At 47.5% G+C, this 22,216-nt stretch overlaps 1 protein-coding gene across 5 annotated transcripts in view; it reads left to right on the top strand.

Moving 5' to 3' along the window:
* LOC124307186 (leucine-rich repeat-containing protein 24-like) overlaps window positions 1-22,216 on the top strand; it is a 173,900-nt gene that overhangs the window by 131,955 nt on the left and 19,729 nt on the right. For all 5 annotated transcript variants that reach the window (XM_046768628.1, XM_046768626.1, XM_046768629.1 and 2 more), the window contains one exon: window positions 21,874-21,941. The gene's annotated coding sequence lies outside the window, so the exon portion shown is untranslated. The remainder of the gene's footprint in view (window positions 1-21,873; window positions 21,942-22,216) is intronic.

The raw sequence follows: 22,216 nt of genomic DNA, 5'->3' as shown, positions 1-22,216 counted from the left end.
TCATTCTTCTCCTAGCATTGATGCGGCAATTTCTAACCGGCATCGGTGTCTATTTTTATTACAATCTTTCCTGTTGTCAACAGGCAACAAACATTTCCCCTCGTGCTCTATCTGTTTTTGTTATTTTTTTTTTTCTCCAATAAAATTGCAACCCTGTATCGCAGTTACGAATACTCGACCACGAACGCAACGCCCTTCTCGTAACCTGACACGGTATGCAATTATCGTCTGAAATCTTTTAATTACTCCAAGTAAAAAAGAAAAATTGGTGGGAAATATTGAAAAAAACAGTCTACAAAAGAACTACGAGTGCAGAAAAAAGCAGGAGTTTTCGTAACGTTTGCAATCTCCTTGCGGGGTATTAAATTCTTTGCCTTTATACGCGGCGTGGCGCGGAAAACGAATCGACATTTTAGGCGACACAACTGGAGTGAAAACGCGACGAGGACCGGCTTAATAAAATCTTGAATACTCGAGTGGAAACGAGAAGCGGTTCACAATCGGATATATTCTCCGCTCTGACAGGCTGGGATTTCGGCCGCCCGTTCATAAAGGAAATTACAATTTTCAAGACGCACTTTCCGGGAGCCGACAACCAAATAAGTAAGCAGTACTTGAGGCGAGCTAAACTTGCGATAAGAATCAAGTGGCAATCGTAAAGCCTCGTTCTTCGAAACCCGCAGGCGCGGCAACCGAATAGAATCGAATCGATACCACTAACAAGTGAAGTGAAAATAACCCTGAGAAAAATCAGTCAACTTGTGGATATTAAATTTTTCCAACCTCAATCGATCCGCGTCGCCGACGTACTTTCGTATTTCATTTTCACTTTTTGGCACAAGGGATGTAATTGATTTGTTTGAAAACGCCGAGTCGTAATAATTCAAGAATTATTTCCCCCTTCGATTCATTTCTTCGTCACAACGATCATCCAGTTATCCCAAAATCGCTTCTACCGAATCGCCGTTTGGTTGATGATAAATTTGCGCCTCGACGTAGGGAGTCTCGAACCTTGTACCAAACTCTGATGCTACGCTGAGTGAGCAAAGCGTGTTATAGAAATTCTCTTCGCGTTACTTATCGCGCTAGAAATTCATTGCTCGCAAATTGCCAAAGACCTTCGTATCGAATCTGTCGATTTTCGTTTCGCCTCTTAAGCATATTCCTAAAAAATGCTGGTGAAACTCTGCAGGCTGTATACCTAATCGTACTTCTGAAACTCGATTCGAGGACAGCGAGCATCGCGGGGAAAAATGAATGGCTATTCGACAGTACACCGCGAACAAACTTCAATCAAATTCAATATCCGACGTTGGTACTCACAGTGGATCGGGAGTGTCGCACGGACCATTGGTGGGCCTGTTAATGAGCCGGAATCGCGCGGGATTTACGTCGTTGGGAATTGTGCCCGTGGTGTTGGCTGATTGGCACGAAGAAGGGTCGAGGGGGCAAAGTGGCAGCCATGTTTCGGCTAATTGCGTCGATTTTGAAACGCTCGTCGACGGAGGAGCATTTCTGGGGGACGCGACGATTTGATTTCATCACCGGATGAATCGTCGATACTTCGGCTTCGAACTTGCGAGTGATCGGCGAACGAGGAGTCGGAAGTTTCGCAGTTTGAAATGGCGAATCACGAATCGATCACTGGTGGAACACACGCAGACGTTGGGGTTTAAGGTTCGGGCCTGAAGGACGACTCGAGGGAGGTGGACGCGGCTGATTTGACTTGTTGGTAAGTCCGTTAAATATTTATACGACTGACAGAAGGACGGACAGGCTCTTCGGGGAGCCTTGTTCCACCTCGTGAGCCGGTAAATTAAGTATCAGGCCTCCTTTGTTCCTCGAGGCTAGTCAGCCGGCTTCGTGCTGGTCACCGCTATCCGTTCGTCCATCTAAAACCACCGAGCTGCTATCTCTGCGGATCCTCGACCGACGACAACTGATGCCGAGTGATTTTTCAACCGGACCTGGTCGAGGCTCTCGATCTCTGACGCCCGAACATCGTGATCGAGACGTGGATTAGGAGGACGACGAGGGAATATTTTGAATGAGAATCGTTGCTGGAAATCTGGAACGATATGTCTGCCTGTCTGTATGTTCGTGACTTCGACAGCTTCGGAAAAATGTTTCATCCTTAACCGTCAAATAATCAGTTTCATTCGTGGCACGATTTTAAAACTTGTTGGAAGTAAAGTCTCATCGCCTTTATACGTCTCACTTCAACTCGTGACTTCCAACATGTCGACTTTCGGACTTCTGCATACGTACGTATATGTATATGTACATCCATCGCGTTTATTATTCCGCAGGTCGAATGGGCGCCGTTATATCAGTCGCCTGGTAATAGGTTGGTTCACCGCCATTACGAGATTGCACTCGAATCTACACACCCCTTTCCAATGGTTGTAGGTATTACTACTTAACCGATACTTGAGCGGATCGCGACGTGTGTCGAAAAATAATTCCCTACGTTTCGTCCTCCGTTATTTCCATCCATTCAATGGATTCGTTCGCGTCATTTCGACGCCGATGTGCATATACGATTGATAATTCAACCTCTCAGGATGATTGGGAGTGAGGATTATTCGCCTTTCGCGGAAAATACATTTCCCGAATATTATTGTCCGTGATATCGATCGCGTAACCGTCACGCGCGCCCCGGCTAATCAGGAGCGATAGTGTTTCCCCGAAACGATCGGCATTCCGAAATGGCCGGTGCGTCGATATATCGCGTATGTCCAATAAAGAGGAAGAAGCATGTACATCAGATATCCTGGATCGTAAATCTGTGATCTGATCCTCCATCCAGGTTCGAGTCGCAGCTGGCGGCTTTATTCCTTGGGTATCGCTGCCGAGGGGCCGCGGGGCAACAGCATTCCTATTTTATTACCCGGCCGAATTAAAAACGCGTGGTAAAATGTAAGGGCGGTCCTCCCTTGTCGCGACTGAGTGGAATATCGTAACGGTACCGGGACATGCAATAATCCATCAGCATTCATGCCGCGGGCTGTAGGAGAGTTGATTTTTACTTCCTTACCCGAAAAGGAAAAAAAAAGGTTGAAAAAAAAAAAAAAAAAATACCAGCTCTACCCTCCCGTCGGAGCCGCGGGTTCAACGCCTGTGCGAACAGTCCGGTAGAATCAAGAGTGAAAGACGAGCCGCGGAATGAAGCAAAGCGCAAGAGGTTGGTAGGTAGGTAGAAACTTGAGAGGTGGCTTAAAAAATACTTGCGGTGAATTGGATTGACCAGATCCCTGGACGCTTTCCGACCCCCCCCCCCTTCTTACTTTCATTCAAGTTTCCAAAGCCTTTCACCGCCGCTGCTTCTTCTCCTTCTCATTTCCCTTTTCATTCCTCTTCCCCTCTGGAACTCTTCTTTCTCTCTTTCTTTCATCACAAAGATTAAATTACACTTTAGGCTGGCAGGCAGGCAGGCTGTATACCTAACGTGGTAAACCACCCTCTCTTCTGTTCTGCTCTGCGTTCTTCCGCACAGCTACGCGTTTCTAGACGTAAAACCGAAGCGACTTTGAGCGCTGGGCTGCGGCACTTCCGGAAAGGTGGATGAGGAATGGAGGGCGGGAGGGAGGGAGGAGGGGGAAGAGGAAAGAATTACAAGTGGTGAAGAAAAAATTAGATGGAAATCTAATTATAATACAAAATGTAACGAAGCCCTCGCGTTCTCAGGTGACGAAATTCATCCGCAGGTTTGCAGGATTTTTAGATATTTACACAAGTGAGTATCGATGGGAGAATTTGACAAGGGTTTGAGAAAGGGGGAACTTGGGGGAGGTCACGTGTTAGGAACGACAGTTTCTAAACACAATAGCATGTTAATTGTTACTTATTACAAGTTCGTTAGACACTTTGAACGTTGGAGGGAAGGCGATGAAACGGATGATGAGACAAGTGTAAATTTTCTGTAATGAAATTAGTTCAATTTATTAACGCCCTCTATTCGTTGTGTGTACTGTATATATGTGTGTATGCTGTAATAAACGTCGGAAATAATCCCTCGCAGTAAACTCGACACTCCGGTTGATTGTGAATTATTAAACCAAGCTTGATGTGCCTACCTTTAACACCTTATATATGCACCAACTCACCCCGATGCTCTAATTCTAAGATATTAATCATGCGGCTTCAGACAATCGACGACAATAAGAATCATTAAACGAGCTGCCGACTTGATACAGAAACATCAAGTTTGCCGAACGCCGTTATTTCCTCCTTCTTCCTTTGTTGTTTATAACTCGTGTATTAATATTGAACTGTGGAACAATGCTGCGCCCTCATCCCCCCACATCCCCTTTCCATTCTCTTCGTAATCTATAATAAAATGCCGTCTCATTCGTTGGGAAGTTGAGTGAATATCGAGTGACGAAGGTGAGGAAGTTCGAAGAGAAAAAAGGGGCGAATCGAACGAAATTAGATTGACGTTAACGCGATTTTTCCCCTTTCTAATTCTTTAATATTCATTACCGATTTTGATCGAAACTTCGGCGTTAAATCTTTCTACCGAAGCTTCTCGTCCTACGAACGTCAATCTCCTTTCACGAACCCTGAAGAAAGGCGAGCGTTATATTGACGCGAAAATCGCTGGCCTTATCGTTCTCACTCATTTTTAGAATTCCAAAACTGAGTGATAAAAATGATTTTCTACCTTAAAAACCGAAAGTATTTCGAAAAATTCACGTCGTGCGCCTAGAATTCGTACGGTAGTATAAATCGATATACGTACCACCACCACCACCACCCCTAAAAAATGTCAACGCTTATTCCTAACCTGCAGCTCGCAAATGTAACTGCTCATTATAACTCGAGTTAGTACTACTCCAGAGGCTCGTGGAGAACTCGGCTGGGCGAGGTGGTGGTATCTCGCTCGTTCCATCCCGTCGACGTTATTTGTAGACGAAGTTACGACGTTCGCGTTCTGTTTAAATGCGAACGAGATCCATTGCTGGTGCTGCTGGTGCTGTTGCTGCTGCTGTTGCAAAGAGGTGCGTCGGGGCGGAAGACCCTGCACGTATAGTTACCATGCCCCGTATAGTTGGTAGTGTTATTATACGCGGGGTTGGTGCACAGACCCAGATACGATTCGCCCTTTGTGCATTTCCATCGAAATCTGCATCGCAGCCGCTGCATCCTACGGACAAAAGACGGGCGCCTCCCTCGGCTATCTATCTATCTCCCTCCTTTCTCTCCTCCCTTATCTCGCTACCCTTCTTCCTGCGTCCCCTTTCGAGGTGCCCTCCACTCTCCTCCATCCCGTCCTCACCCTTGCAGAGAAATATTGTTATTATATACACTCGCTTTGCCGATTATGTAGCTAAACCGCGGAAAGGAGACGACGAGCTCATTATATTCCGAGAAGAAAATTCACCGGGTGGAAGAATTCTGGGGTATTTTTTTTTTTTTTTGTTTTTGTTTTTTTGACGATAACCTCGACACCGATGTTTATAATAATTCGTCGATAACACGCCGACGTTTTCTTTAATTGGTGAAACGGTGCGACCTCCTAAGGGCGAACAAAACGCGATTCGACGGCCGCCGCATTCCTCGTGACGAGGAAACTGCAACTTTATTGCAGACACTGAAGTTTTCAGGAATTTCATCAGTCGCGAGTATTTTGAAGTGTCGGAAAAACAGACCTTCGCAAAATCGGTGTTACTTTTTTTTATTTATTTTTTTTTTCTCTCTAGCGTTTCGCTGCACGCATGAAGTGGTACATAAAATTGGCCAAAGCAAACACGGTACTGAAATATAGGCAAACTCCCGCATGTTCACATTCGTGGAAAGATTTTTCTCGACCAGATTTAGTTCACTGTTTTACCACAGCCGGTAAGGTTCTGGATCGCCGGTTTGTACATATGTATGTGTACGTACGTATAATAGTCGACGTATTATAGTTGAAATTCAAATTCAGTTTGATACCAATTAATCCAAAGAGAACCGTGGAAGCACGCCGCCGAACGTGAACAAGGTACATACCGAACCCGTGAAATCGAATCGACGCACAGTGTCGGGATCGACAAACGTTTCGCTTCCGAAAATTTGAAACATCAAAGATATATTCTCGGCGAAATTAAACGCCTAACTGATTTGTTTGACTTGCCCGTTTCACGGTCGGAGGCACCTCATGTCAGGTTTACCATGTGTAGGTTTACACCAACTGCCTAAAGCTTCCAACCAATTTTAGACTCACTCCGTTTGCCTCCGTCCAGCGCCGGAGGGCCGCTTGCGCTTTGTGTTTTCCCCGTGATGCGAACGCTCGACGACTTTCCAATTCATCCTTGGCGATCTTCCGCTATCTCTTTCTCTCTTTCTCTTTCGACCCTCGGCTTCTCGAGGCGTTGATCGTGTCCGCGTCCCGGAAATGCGAGTAAACAAAAGTGATCAACGTTCTTTTAATTATTCGAGAAGTCCCGAGGTGCAAGAGTTGGCGGCAAAACCCGGACTCCGGCAAGAAGAAGAAACTCCGTCAGCGGGGCGCCTGAAGGAAGTTTCTCCCTTCGCCGAGTGTAAGGAGGAAGAGGAGAAGTGCTAAGCGGCGTAAATAATCTCGGAGTAATTATATTTCCTTCACCCTTGGCGGTGTTACCGTCGTCGCGTCTCGTTTTCCTCGAGGAGGAGACGATTCATGAAGTATATATATACGTATACGTATAAACTGCGAAGCGAGTGGGTGATGACGATAATGAAAACTTATTGAGACGATGAAACTATTCGTTGTTGTCGCAGAGAAGACTTCCTCTTCTCCTTGACGAGGATCCGATGGGCGAAGACAACTCGGCGACAATTATAACCGCGGTCCTCAAGCGAAATAATGATTTCGGTTCAGTTCTGTCATTCGCATCTTGAGCCGATTCCACACGGTCGAACCGACCCTGCGTTGAAAATTAACGAGCAAATTAGCATCAGCATCTTTGCGAGTCGAGCACCCGGTAGTGCGGCAAGTACGTACGCCTTGCGAAGGAAACGGAGATCGCGGTCGGAAGTCGCTAACCTCCCGCCGGTGCCATTTACGTATTTTACCCGTTAGTCTCCCTACGTGCGGCGCGATAAGAAGAGCGTGACGCAGATATTAGACCACTATAAGGACGAGCGGAGGAAGAGCACGTGTCACCGTCTCAAAGAACCGCCGCCGTCTTTCGACTCGGGGCTCACCGCGTGCCCGGGAATTACAAATTTCGTTAAGAGTCACGCGATATTATCCCCGGGCTTTTCAATTGTGCGGATAATTCCTGACGGTAATTTTTGCCGTTCCCAGGGTGTCGCTGTGTAATTTTCAACGGGCTTTAACGAACAAGCGGAATTGTGCTGCAAACACGTGACAACTACATAATTGAACCTCGTCCTGCCGGTCCTTTTCACTTCCGTTGCACGGTCCTTATTTCGCTGATTCTGTTCTCTGTGGCGTGTTTTTTTTCTTTTTTTTTTTATTTTTTCTCTTTTTTTTTTTTTTATTCACCCGTTGAATACTGGAGGAACAATTCGAAATCGATCGCGATTGGAACGGAATAGAACAAAAAAGAAACATGGGGACAAAAAGTGAAAAAAAAATATATATATGCGGGTGTAACGCGGAATCGTGACTCACTCGATGCCGATATAAAATCCAAACCCCCTTTTATTTGAAATTCAGCTTGAAATATGTATTTTATAACGGATATTTCCCAAGTGTCGGGCGGGGTGAAAATAATATCGTGAAATTTTATCGCGATGCCTTTTGTAACGACGAAACACCCCCCTTCAGCGGATTCTGCGAAAAATTCAAATTGCGTCGAAAGGACGCCAGCTGATATACTCGTCTCTGAATATCTGCTCACCTTCTTCGCGCGTCTCCATCCTCGTCACGTCATACTCCTGCGATCGTACAATTTAGCGCAGAAGTTCCGGAAACCTCTGTTCGAATAATATTGGGTAAATTTAAAATAACAATATTATTACGAGTTTTCAAACAGCGGACATATTCCACATATGCCTAAGATGCGAAAATTGACAGGGTCTGGTTCTTTTCCAATGAACACGGCGAACAGCGAATGTAAGTGGAGGTAATTGGAGAAGAGCAGTAGACACGCGGTGCCGGTCGCAGATCGCAAAGTGCCGAGGTGCGATTAAGCGACGGAGTATCGGGCACAGCCGGGAAGCCGTGCGTGTGATTGACGTAAATGTGCGGAGCGGCAGTGGCAGGAGAAATTGCAACCAGTATCACAGGATGCGGGATGCAGGCAGCACGCGCGAGTCTGGACGGAGAGACGTGCGGGTCGGGAGTCCGCAGGGTGCGTGCATCGCGAACCAACACCCTGGACGCCGGCCGGGGGTTTCGGGTCGGCAGTTATTGGCGAGGAGTGCCTGCTGCAGGGGTGGGAAACCTCGATATGATTAATGCCCCGTGTTCGTCGCCGCCCGCGTAGGACAGCTGTGAGTGACCTACGTCTAGTACCGACTCCTCTTCCTCCACCCCCGCCCCTCGACGATATACTAATATGTGCGTGACAGATGTCCGCTTGCTGCTCGTGCCGTCGTCCCGTTCCAGCGTATCTTAATCAGGCCTCCGTTGGCCCAGGTTAGGATCTCCACCCACGCGACTCTCCATATGACCCAGCCTCGATTCGTCGGAATAATTTTACTTTAATTGCTCGACTGGCTGGATCTGGAACCCGCTAATTAACGGGTTCTGCTTCTCGGGCTGTAGGTCAAACGAAACTGCCGGAATTCGGGTCGGAATGTAGAATGATCAGTTGGGTGAGGACTCGAGGAAATTTGGCGAATCCTCTGGTTATTGTTGTTCTCGTTCTTCTGTTTCTTTTTTTTTTTTTATTAATAATTTTATTAATAATCATATACACGACCATTTCTGTAGGTCGAAGATACGATTGAACGCACGCATGAACCAATTCTTATTGGGATTTTAATTTGATTTCATACGTTTTAGGCGTAGTTTTTGTGTTTCAACCACAATCAATCGGAATCGATGGACCTTTATCAACGGGTTAGGATTTTGAGCGTTAAGGGAGGGTTTCGAGCAAGCAGGTCTAACCCAACCTCTGGAGGGTTCAAGTAGGTTCTAAACAGACCCTACTTTGAGCCGAAACTTAATAAATCGGGAAGTTTCGGACATTTTTAGCGTCGGAATAGGGCCTGACATTGTATTGAAATAAAACCTATTTTACTATCTTGAAACCCTACCTAGGAGGTCTTACGTAGGGTTTAAAGTGCACGCTAAATTTCGACTCGGAATGCAAACAATCGAAATATATCGAAGTATAGAAAAATTTGACTTTTCAATGTTTCAAATTTGTACATTTTTTCAATTCCATACGGATTAATTTTTTTGTCTTGGTACGTAGAGTGCGGTAGATATTCTACACGTTGACGCACATATCGACGAGCTTGTATTCATTCGTAGTAATTTTTGAAAATCGACCAGATACGTATAAGAAGCTCCTCATCCCCCTGAAATCCTCAACAGTGTTGTCGAGAAAACTTTTCGGATTCAATTTCCAAAGCGATTGGTTAATTCACACCGTTTGACGATAAGTTTATTCCCAAGCGAACTCGATTCCGGCGTCTTCTTGTACACCTCCGGTGTCGTTAATCACGTTAAAATGATTCCGCGTCTTTGGTACAGAGACTTGTGCTTTGAAGGTGAATACCGACCTCTCGGTGTAGTTTTGCGAAAGACAGTTTCCCTGCAAGGCGACTGCAGTCGTAGTTGAGACTTCACTTAGGAAATCATTTCCCTATCACCTTATCCAGCGTACCTTGCAAGCTGTATACCGAAGCGGACGAAGCGATCACGGCTGATCTTACATTCCATGATTTCCATAATCGGTAGATGTTAGTTCAGCTTGAAAATCCGATTGCAGCGTCCGTTCTCCTTTCTTTGTCTCTTCTGCTTTCCTTTTTTAATTCCTTCTCTCTTCTGTTTTCCTCTTTTTCACCTATTTCTTCTGCAACAAAACGAGGAGGCGGGCTGCTGCTGCTGCTGCTCCTCGAGAATGCGGCGGTAGATCAGGATTTTCGCCGACCTCTTTGCTAGGATTAAGTGGACTTTAACGCGGAAGCATCTTACGCTTTTTTGTCTCGTTTTTTACCCTCCGCTCCACTTCGACTTTCCTTCTTTCACCCCAACTCGGCATCTCGTGTCATTTTTGCCGTAGGTGCGCGGAATCCGTGCCCTTGGTTCGCCCCGTTTTATCCATCACGGTTTAACAACGATTTGATGTCTCGTATTAGGATTGAATCCCGCTCGAAAATGTTCGCCCTCTCTTGCACCTACCGCAGGTGCCTTTTCTCTCGACCCCTTCTCCCTCCCCCCCCCCCCCCCCTTGCCTCTGCCGCTGCCTATTTTCCTTCGGCCCTTCCACCCCACTACGCGAAGGTACCGCTAACCTGCGGAGCTAACGCGTAGGATCCCTTGTCCAATTACACTTAAATTTATTTACGACTGCTCATTTCCACCCTACGTATAAGACTCGAGGAACTGCAGCCGTTGAGCCCCAGGATAATTCCGCCCGCCCGCCTCCTCGTCGGATAAACCACCCTCAAAGAATTCCCGATCCTTAAACCTTCTTAAGCAAATCTACTCGACTCCGATACTCGATCGGTCAGCGTTTTTCCCGTTCATTTATTCTCATACCGCGCCCGAAGTCGACGGTACTCGGATATTTTTCTTTGCAAAATCTAAAAAGATCGGTAGTGAATCGTCGAATTCTCAATATCTGGAAAAATTCCTATGACAAATATTTACGATAGATATTAACAGAATGATAAAAAAAAAATCTACAAATAATAATTTGATACCTGAGTACTACTTTTTATTATTGCTCCTTTACAACTAGTCACGTGGTCGGTTGAAAATAATTTTGGAGTTTTATTTGCATTAAATAGCGACGATGTAGTCGGTTCATCTTATCTCTGCATAGATGAAATTGATCGAAATCACGGGTTGGATAAATAAAAAATAAAGGAATGAAATCGATCCTTAATATTTGAATAAAGAATCGTTTTTTTCTTGCGTATCTATTTTATAGCGAAGCAGCGTCGATATCGGTTCCATTCTCGTTCCCTCCTTCTCCACGTCTTATATTCTCTCAGTTTCCGAGAGAAGATATGCTCCCGGGTAAAGTTTGAAGTGGAAAATTGTTCCCTCTATAGGCAGCTGGTCAATTTTACGGACCACGTCGCGACGCTGCGGGGTCTCCTCGGCAACGGCAGGGGGCAGGGGCAGGGGGGGGGGATGGCCAAGCTGTTACACAGTCTGTATTTGCCTTCCAATCTCTATTCTGGAACTTGGGCGTTATTATAACTTGAGGAATTTCCTATAGCTAGTACACCATGACCCGGTTGCATTGATTAGGACTTCTGTTTCCGGTCTGCAGCAGCGGCCGCTATTCAGGGCGAAGTGGAAGCGACCCCGACCTACGCGAAACTGGTTCGAAACCGTTCGCGTGCGCATAGAGAGATTCGCACATATATGTATGTACATATAACGTCCGCGCGGATATTTTCCTCTTTCTTTCTTAGCTCGATTCGACGTTTTTTTTTTTTTATTTTTTTTTACTTATACTCCCGTAGCTACCTATACATACATATATATACATACAAGCGCCTGCAGTATTCGACGAGGATTCTGCTTCACTAGCCCTTGGCCGAGTTTGTAATAAATTTATAGTTCGAACCTGAATTGCTTTCCTCGACGGTTCCATGAATAAATCGACCGTACGTTTTCCTGCGTGCAAAAAAGAAAATGAAAGAAGGGAGAAGAAAAAAAAAGAAAAAAAAGAAAAACCGAACGAACGTAGGAAGAGACGAAAAAACGTAACCTTGTCGGCATCCTCCTGGTATCGCTTCCTTTCGCTTCATCGATCCCCTTCATTCCATATCCTTCTCTCTCTTTGTCCGGGACGTTTTTAATTACGAAAATTCTCGACTTCTCCTCCTCCCCCCCTCCCGCCCCTTCGCTCCCTGTCAGTTTTTTCCACAATCATTCGGGTCCCACGTGAACGGAGCAGTCGTAAATCTCGGTACCGGGGAAATTTTTGTGAACCGTATTTCGAAAGTTGAGGAAGAATAATAACCAGGAAACTGCAGGTATAAGCCCGTCTTCCGCGTCCATTCATTCGACAAGGATGAGATTACATACTTTAAAACTTTTATCATTGCGAGTGCTCGAGGAGGATTTTTCTCTCCGTCGTGCGGCTGCTAGTACTTTTCTCATGAATTTTTTACCGAGGAATTCATCACTTTGTTTCACCCTGCCTTACTTCCATGCCTGACGAACGCGCACGTCGCGCTTTGCCCTCGCGTTTTTCCATCTTATTCGCCTCTCCGTATACGCGCAAACCTACGTCCAGGTTGTGTAACACGCGCATGATCGCGCCCGTGTGTGCGCCGGCAATTGTAAAAATCAATGCACGAGACGCTTCGAGGAATACACACAAGTCTACCGTGAGATAGACAAGCGAGGATAGAAAGACACCGCCCTGCCATTTCCTCATCTTCGAGTCTCTCCTTTCCTCATCTGCACAATGCCGTCCTTCTCCGTGCCCCGTTCTCGCAATTCAAACTTGTTCATGAAGCATGAAAGGATTCAAAGGCAAACACGACAAGCCAAAGGAGTGGCGAGACGTCCGGGGGCGGAGGAGGAGGAGGAGGAGGAAAAATCAGCCCCACGAATCTATGCTCCCCCGTATGACTGTATATGTATAATACACAGGTATAAGGAACGTTGGATAGCGGCGCTCTTCACCTACCCTTCTTCCTGTTTGCGTCGAGGCTCGAGAGATGCGCCACTGAGACATTGGAGAGGAAAAAGTCGATGTGCTCTTTGGGGTCGCTCACTTTTCGTGAAAAGAACGTTCGTCGCGTGAGGAGAGGAAATTCGGAAAAAAGTTTAAAAGAAAAACAAGTTTTTCGGGACAATCGTCTGACTCCGACTGTTGGAACATCGACATCCCAACAACGAATCAAAATCTCTCGAGCCGCGCGGCACGCGTGTTGCGTAATTTCTACGGGCGGAACCACGAGACGCGAGTAAACTATGAGCCGATTCTAGGCGACGGTGATGAGTACGGGTATTTTCGTCACGCGTCTGACGGCACTTTGTTTCTCGCGTCGGAGGCAATTAACTTTCCCTTGTTTGTGTGAATTTGTCCTATTCGAAGAGACGCTTGAAAGTCCCGGCTGTCGGGAACGGTGGTTGACTGCCCGGGACGAGATGTTCTTGAGTGGGAAATCGGTTGCCCTTGGAGAGGAGCGGTTTTTTTTTTTATTTTTTTTTTTATTCTTCTTTTTTCTTCTTTCATCTTCTTTTCTTTTCTTCTCCGTCTCTGGTAATATTGAATTCCGTATCATCATTCCTGGCTCGGAAAATGTAATATGTGCCCTCGCCTATAAGGCGAATGTTTAAAGTGCAGATTCCATTTGTGTTCCTGAACGAAGCAATTCATATCACCCTCCTCGCCCTGCAGTTGAAAATTAACGCATTTGTTACACCATAAATTGGCTCACGCCACCCATGAGTCTCGGAACTGCTTGCCGAGGGCCCTCCTCTTCCTCCTTTGCTAGCAATTTACCCTGGGGGCTTACGCTAAGCCCCAGCTAGCTTCGAAAATCCTCGAAAGCACGTCCCAAAAGCCGAATCGAAGGCGATGAAAATGTTTATTTGCTTCGCTGCTTTGCCCCGCTTGATTAGTCCCTGTGGTTTTATTGTTAATATTATTTTTTTTATCGTTGTTGTTATCATTTCTTGCCAATTATACACCTCGAGTACTAATTTCCAACGTATTTCCGCGCGTACATCGCAAGTCTCTGCCTATAAATAATATCGGTTACGCGTTGCCGTGTTTTCCCGTATCGTGTAAAATGATAATCCGGTTAGCCGGGGAATAAAAATGACGTGCCATCAGCTGCAAGTGAGAGAGGAGAAACCTCGAGCGGATACGTGCAGCGTTTTTGGACGATTTGATTTTTCCGGAGCATCTCCCTTGAGCCTGTTTATATTATTATATAATGTAGAAGACGCGCGGGGGAATACAAATGGTTTCACGCCTCGGGTAAGACATGTGCTTCGCCGTTTCCATTATGGCATTCTTGTTAAGGACCCGGAGAGCGGGCCGAAATTGATTGCCCCGCTTTCATTGAGATACGCGAATCTAATAAACTGAAATCGGCTGGCATTTCTCACCGGCGAAACACGGTATACATTCTAGTTAGGTCCTTGCGTCCCCTTTTCCACAATGCGCACACAACACCTCTTAAATCTGACCTACACCGGTGTTGTAAATCCGTGTGCACGTATACACGCGTATGTACATAAGTTACGCAAGTCGTTCGGCCGGCCATTTCCCGCAAATCACCTCGCCCTGACAAAAGCTCAACGGTATTGCCACCAGGGGCTGGTGGCTCAATGCGGGTGAAGGTTTCGGGACTATAGGACCGTTTCGTTCGAACGGCAAATAATCCTAGACGTTTTATTGTCCCTTTTCATCTTCCGAGGGATGCGAAACAATTTGCTAATTTTACAATCGTGAACATCGACGATTACTTGGGATAATTTGATTCTAAAGAATATACAGTCGGACTTGCGGAAAATTCATTCACCGTCACTCGGCACGGCTCGAGGCAATTTTCTCTGACTAATTTCCGACGACAGACTCGAAATGTCAAAGATAAAGAGGCAATAATAGGTGGAGAGAAAGGCGGTCTGCGGAGGAGGAAGTCACGAGGTTCGAAGAGTAAACGCAAATGCAATTTTGCCCCGCGTTCAAAAGTTAAGTAGCAGTATAAGGCGGCAGGGGCGGGGATCGGTCTGGTATATAAGCTCCTCCGAGACGGGGTCTTCAATATCGAGTATCTTGCAGCTGATAATGGAAAAGAGTAGCTGCGGTAAGCCGAACCTAGAAGTAGATAGTCGGCGACCGGTATATAATGCGCATGTATATCCCTTCAATCAGAGCTTCGGGTCCTCTCAAAGAGGGCGTGGAAAGTGGTTAGGTAGGTAGGTACTTTGATTGAAAACAGTTCGGTTTCAATCTCAACCACCATCTTCTCGAGACCGTAGCCTAGGTTCCTGAATAAACACCCATCCGGCTGCGTGCTTCCTTCTTCTCCGAATGAAATCGATTCTATCGGCGTTAACCAAGCCCTCGGCTCATCGTCAGCCTGGATCATCGATGCTAACTCGACCCTGTCGCTACTGCCTCGAGCGGAGGGAAATTTTTATCCTAATTTCAGTGACGCCGTGCCGTCCCTTGCTTACCGGTGGTAACACAAGTCCTACGGGAATTCTCATTTCCGACTGCCCGTCGTCCTGGGACCCGCGGCGAGTATCCCGTTTTTCAAGCGGAAGCCAAGACGACGGTATCTAACCCCGTGAAATCTCGCTCGTCGTTGATCGCGTGGAGGAATTTTTTTTCGGACAGCTCGAGGAAAATCAAATCTCGCCAATTCCGCCGGCCGCTTCTACGGCGAAACGACGGAGCTTGACGCGAATCGGAAGGCAGTTAAAGTTCGGGTGACCTGAAATAATGGTTTGTTTTTCTCCAGGGCCTTATTTGCCATTCTATTTCTTTTTGTCTTTTCTTGACCTCTCGTGCCTCCCCGCGCAAGATTTTCCTTAGCTGGAAATCAATTTATTCTCTTTTCTTTCCTGCCTACCCACCCTCCCAGCGTATCCGTTTCGAACTTTTCCCGTTTGCCGCACTGAGCTTGCAGGGATTTGCAAAAAAAGAAAGAAAAAAAGTTTTACTACTACCTCTCGTCGAGAGAGAACCGAACGATTAATAAAATCTCTCAAATCGCCCCCCTCGACCGTCGAGTAGGTATCCCAAGTTTGGTCTTCCTCCTTCGTATGGAAAATTCTGCACTCGGATTAACCTCGCCTCGGTTGAAAGTTTAGCGGTGGGTTATAGACATTCATTTTCAGAGAAAGGAAGAGGGTTTTTGTCGGAGCACCGATTTAACGACACCTACTTGCCGGAGAATGCGGGGTGAAAACTCGGCGTTTATTCACTCCGATGTAAACCCATCTGGCGCCGTTTATGCTTCGTGCTTCTGCAATACGTATAATGTAACTTCTACACGAGAGGGTCGGAATTGATGCTAAGCTCAAGGTGTAGGGTGTAATAATTTAATATCTCACACCGAATTTTCATCGGCGACAAAAACCCCTCCTCGTCGTCTGCGTAATAAACTTTGTCTCCATGAATCGACGCGGAAAGATACCGCTTGACGAATTGTGAAAAGCTCTTTCACGCCTAGACGTATTATACCCCTCCGGTCAGATTTTACTTTCGCGTAACACTCCTCGTCCTCGTCCTCGTCCTCGTCCTCCGAGCAATATAAACGGGCGGGTATCATTATATTTGGAATGTAATTTTCACGGTGCCGTGCAGCTCTGCCGTTAAACTCCCGACCGGTGGCATGAAGTCTTGCTCCAAGGAACGACGAACCACCGTCCGTACGGACTTGGGAAAGTCGTAACGCCGAGCGGCACCGACGTCGACGTCGACGACATGTGGGGACAGGAGCTGTCGTCGTTCTCGTCGTCGTCGTCGTATCTGCAATTAAATAGACTTCGCGGCAGCGATAATCAGGGAAGTTATGGGAATACCTTCGCAGTCCTTCCCTTTAATCAGATTAGTTTCCACGACGGCGTTTGGCAACGGGCTGCGGATATTGCCCGCAGATTTTTTCAGCCCGATCGAGGATCGACCCGCTTTTCTTCTCTTTCGTCGTTCTCCGGTTCAACAAAAAATTTCCCAGCCGAACAGTGCTACATGCTTCGCATTAATCCCTGCAACGCGGATGTTAATTGTGGGTCATTTTTTACAATTTCACTACCTCAAATTTTCACCACGTCGCGTTGCCGCTGCAACCCGGTCTGAGAATGTATGTAATATAATAATGATTTTCAGGAACAGGTGCAATTAGCGTGGCTCGCAGTTGTGGTGGGTGGGCGGGGAGGACGCACGAAATGGCCGGTTATAAATATTACTAATAGTCCAAAAGTGCTGAAAAAAGAAAATCACCCAGCGTTTCGCCCGAAGCCTTATCGGGCCCCCCCCCCCCCCCCCCCCTACACATTAGCGCGACTGCAACCGAGAATGTATCGCCTTTTTAATGGGTCACCACCTCACGACTCTGCCCTGAAATTATACCAGCTGCACATGTAATTTTGATAGGACAGAATATTCGCGGGAAAAAAATGCCGGTATTTTGAAACAAAAAACATCCGACATTGTTGAAAAATTGAATTTCTAGTTCTTCCGCGGGTCGTCTCTCTCGAGCCTTGTGGAGAAGAAACGAGGGCTGAAATCGTGAAATAGTCGGAGAACAAGCTTGGCAAGCAAAAATAAAAGAAAAAAAAAGCTGCGTAACAGACGGGGAAAAATTCAAGATAAGCCAAAATAAGCCCGAGTGACGAAAAAGCCTCTATGCGCGAGACGAAAATAACGCGTGCGTAGAGGACCAATTTTGAACACCTCGGTACTTGCCCGTCTACATCGGAGTTGCAAATCTTTGTGCAAAGAGGCAAGGGCTTACGATCTCGTACGTTATTATAACGCACGGCACCGCGCCTTCACTCTCACGTACCGCCGCGGATGCCTGTGTACAAAAAGTGCTTTCAAGCTGTGGATTCTCCCTTACCAACGCGCCGATCCTTGCACCCACATACTCACTCGAGCAAAAAAGCCCCGAGCAAACACACTTAATCCTCAGACTCAAGCGAGGACTAAATCGTTTCCGAATATACGCGCGTCAAGCGTGAGAATTCGTTCGGCTCGAAGACGAATTATCGTCGCGGTTATTACGCGAGAGATTTCGCGCGAAAGAGGATCACCGATACTTGAGATGATTTGGAAGAATCAACACCCTGTGAAGGAAACGGGCTTCCGGAACGCGTGCAACGATCGTCGAGTCTTGAGGAACCTCTCGAAATCCGCGAAAAGCAGCCCGTCCACAGAGGCAGCGGCAATCGAGTGTATCGAGAGAAGGTATGAACGTTTCCCGAGTCCGAGTCCCGATTTAACGGGCATTGACCGGGTCGTCGGGAAAAAGAAATGGGTCTCTCGTGCCGCGGGTCACGGAAAAGGTGGTAATGAAATACAGCGGAGCACGCGAGTGAGTGCCGGCTGTGTCTGAGACCCGGAAGCGAGACGTGGACCTTTGCAGCCCTAATTATGCAAATTCGAGGGGGCGTCGCGTTCTCCGAGAACTCGAGGGACCGCGTATACCGGCTGCAGGCTGTGTTGCGAGGAGTTTTTTCACGGATTTGCACTCACGGATCACCCGGCCGCCGGACACTTCCAACGCGAAGATGCCCGCCTGCCGGCGTCCGACGCCCAGGGACCGACGGAAGGGTTGGCCTCGGCTTCCGGCTCGAATTAGCGCGCCAAATCCCCGGGGCAAAGGCCGGGTCACTTACACGGCGGCTGCCTCTCGACCCGACCGAGGTGCCGCCTGGCTTTCCGATTCCGGTCACGGGTGCACCGTTTTCAAAATGTGATTGAATCGCGACAGATTTATTCATGTCGCTTCGCGGAGCGCGCCGTTGGGGCGACGCGTGCTTTCTCGCCGAGGGATCGAGTGCCTGCGGTTATCATCTGCCGGAGGCGAGGAGGGCTCTGGATTTCAGCCATCTTGGAATAATCGTGTCCGGGTTTCTCAAAACAATGGGACGTACGCGTTTCTGCGCCACCGCGCCGTGTGTATTTTTCCCCACGGATCCTGGCGCCTTTATTCTCCCACCCTCTTTCGGAATACAATTATTCACCCCCGCCTTCTCGCCTCGCGCTGCCCGAACTCGGCCCCTGGAAGGATCTGACCCAAGATCCCTGCAAGGAGCGAACTCATTAACGGGAATTTCCTACCGCACGTGGCACCGCCGTCTCCTTAATTAATTAAAAATTGTTACGTCTAACGCCCGTCTCTGCTAAGTTAGACCAGATTGGATCAGCCGCCTGAGAGAGCAATGGAGTGGATGAAGTTCGCCTTTGAAAAGGAATACCAGATCTCGTCTCGCCGCTTCTCCTCTACAAACGTTTCGCAAATGTTCATCCACGTATATATACCGTATACCGTATACCGTACCCGGTACACGAATCGAGGCACGTTCCCTCCTCGAGGTTCTCTCGCAACGCGGTTTTCACCCTCTACCGCCTAACGTCTCCTTACGCCCCCTTGATTGCAAAAGCAATTTTCCGCGTCTGATTAAGGAGCGATACAGACTCACCGGCAACTCGGTGTATTCGATTTTTTTTTGCTTTTCGTCAGACAATCTCACTGCGGAGCTCGCTACTCATTCTTCCGTTTTGAAACGATCGGTAAATAAGTTACGCAAGCCTTACTTCCCCAACTGGAATATAGAGGACTGGCAAAATTCACGTTCGAGGTTTTTCTTTATCTTTTTTTTTTTTTTTTTTTTTTTTTCGTTTGCTTCGTATCAACCTTACGAAATAAATGAAAGTCCAAAATGTCGATGGTAAGCTGAAAGCGTTGAGCTTCAAGTTTGAAGTTCGAAGAGCGTGTAGCGATCCAAATCTGCTTTTAGCTGCGATCGGCCATTTCCGCTAGAGAGCGTTTATCCCCGCGTACGCCACACGCTTAGAGTACAGTAGTTGCGAAGTGCGAGGGAACGAACTCACCTTGGTTAGCCAGCGCGTCGTTGTTGGGAAAATTCAGCGCCCGTTACCGGCTGCAACGAGAGAGGAACGAGAGGCTTGGAACCCCGGAGTGAACTTTTAACTCGAAATCCATGAATTTCGGATAAATCAGAGGTAAGCCGCTCGGCTGGCTTACCGCGGATCTTCGTCCCGAGGATGGCATATAAGAAGGCTTACATCTAAATAAATTTGCAGCCAAGAGCAGCGTGCATTATAAATGTTCACTTGTCTGCTTGGTGCTATCTGTCTTTTCCGTGAAGCGGATCAAGTGGTTCCGAGGAGTGAGCATCTGTTCGAGAAACGCGAGGACGGTAGGACGATCCCTGACACGCAGGACGAGGGCGGAAACCCTACGGGGAAACTCGGGAATATCCACCCGACCGTAGCCAAACTTTGGTGACAGCGTTACGGATCTCGGTCTTACGTAACTCGTGTCAAGGCGTATTGAAACAGCGTAACAAGTTCAATCTCGAATCTCGTCACGGTCACTCGTTTCGCGCTCAGACCCCGCGGAAGCCCGACAAATTTTCGAATTGTCCACGTCGAGCGGTCGCAAGTTCGAGCTTCTGTGTGAATTCAGAGATCGAACATTATCGCCGGATCGCTTTGACCCTCCAATCGACAAATAACACCTCGAAGATCATCCCGCACTGGTTCCCCTCCGATGTTGGCTTGAATGAATCGACGTTGCTCGTTTATCCTGATCAACCAAGGTCTTCGCATCTCGCACGGCGAGATCCGTGTGTCGTGTAATTCGTAGAGAGAAACGATTGCGAGGGTGTAATTTTCGCGTGGGTTACTACTCCGCAGGGTTTCAGCAGGCGGCCCAAAGAAAGGCGTCAAAGAAGAAACATTAAGGGGTTTCTCTGAAAGTGTCTTGTAAGCCTTGGCCAGAATTTTCCCAGCCTCGTAGCCGCGCGCCTCGCATCCCACGTCGTTTCTCCCATTCCTACATGCATAATCCGCGAACTACCCTTTTTAACCCCGGCCGGAGTCAAACCGCCCGCTGAGCTTGCCCCGACATCAACCCTCGCTTCTATTCCGGACATTTAATTTGTCTCAGCCCCGGTAGATGGATGCGCCGGCTGATGAACCGAGGGACCTAGACCCCCCAGGCACCGTTGGTATGCGCAAAATACCCGGGTGCAGGCCTATCTTGAGCAAAAATTTTCGCCCCTTAACACGGGCCTGAATTTATAGGGGAGGGTACTGCAGATGCCTCGAGCAACTAACGCGAATTTCCACGTATATTCCCAGATACGACTTCCCGGCCGTGGCAATTAACCTTGGATTTCACGGCGTGATTGATGCGCCCTTCGTTATCCCGGAATACCATTACCTTGTTTTTGCATATCTTGAAACGGAAATCTAGCACTCGGTGTCCGCGGCCCGAGCTCTTCATTCCCCGAGGAGGTTTCTTTGTCCGACTCTTTGACGGTCCTCCCGTCGCGAATGGACTGCCATCGTTTATTCCCGAACAAATTAGGGGCGGAAGACCTTTAAACGCGTGCCCTGGGCCCTGTTACTGCGTTTCTTCGAGTCGTCCACCAGCTCCAGTTAGGCGGCCTGATTACGTCGTTCGAACAATCCGATATCAAACCGACCCGAACGACGATGGCGTCGAGCAGACCGTTTCAATTCCTTCGAACTCGGAATGAGCGCTCTAATCAAACGAGTGTTCGATCCACTTTTACTCTGGTCTGCGGAACCCAACGCAATCCTTTCAGCCATTGCCGCTTTTACTGTTATTCCCCGATACAAGGTACCTCGATTTGGTCTCTCTAAATATTTCCAGACTGTTGTGTTTCTCTCGTATTTGCTGTTTGACGTTCGGAGCACTCTGCGAGTGTCAAGTGCCGGTGTTTATTAATTACAACAATACAACAACGCGGGTATCATCACGTTTCAAACTCCTGTCCGGAAATCGACTGTGATCCGGACGATTCTTCGGAACGGGCGAATTCGTCGGAGACGTGACGCGCGATGTGTTTGAGGTATCGTCTGATTGGCGACTCGAGTTTGATTACTTCGGAGTCAGTCATCGCTTTTTCGGGTCTTGTGATTCGGTTACGAACTTTGGCCCGTGCTTCTGTATTTCTTTCGGTTTGTTTCACCATTCTTCTTTTTTCTTTCTCACCTCCTTCTTTTCCCTTTCGCATTATGGCTTTTATTTTATTTACCCCGAGGTTTATTATTGCAGGATCAACCACGAGAGAGCCAGACCTGACCGAGTTAGTGGGCCATAGCTGTGTCTGCAGGAAATAAAAGGTGAGTGGAGAGTGGCGGTGGGTGAAAACCGCGAGCGTCAAAGTTTGTCTTTTGTTATCGTCCCCGCTGTTTGCACAATCGACTCGTGACCGTCGACTTTTTCTTCCTTTCGCCCAAGCTTACATCCGGATACCGGTGGCCCCCTCGGTGTGTTTAGCTTTGCTCGCAGTTTCACCTCTCGAGGTTAGACGAGGGGGAATTATGACCGAGCGTATCCTTTTCTAGTTTAGATATTTTGCAACGTCGGTTCAGCTCGTCTCTCATCTCATCGAAAC

This window comes from Neodiprion virginianus, chromosome 6 (assembly GCF_021901495.1).
Source record: "Neodiprion virginianus isolate iyNeoVirg1 chromosome 6, iyNeoVirg1.1, whole genome shotgun sequence".
NCBI classification, from domain to species: Eukaryota; Metazoa; Arthropoda; class Insecta; order Hymenoptera; family Diprionidae; genus Neodiprion; species Neodiprion virginianus.
Note: the sequence above shows the minus strand (reverse complement) of the source record. Positions and strands in the feature narration are given on the sequence as shown.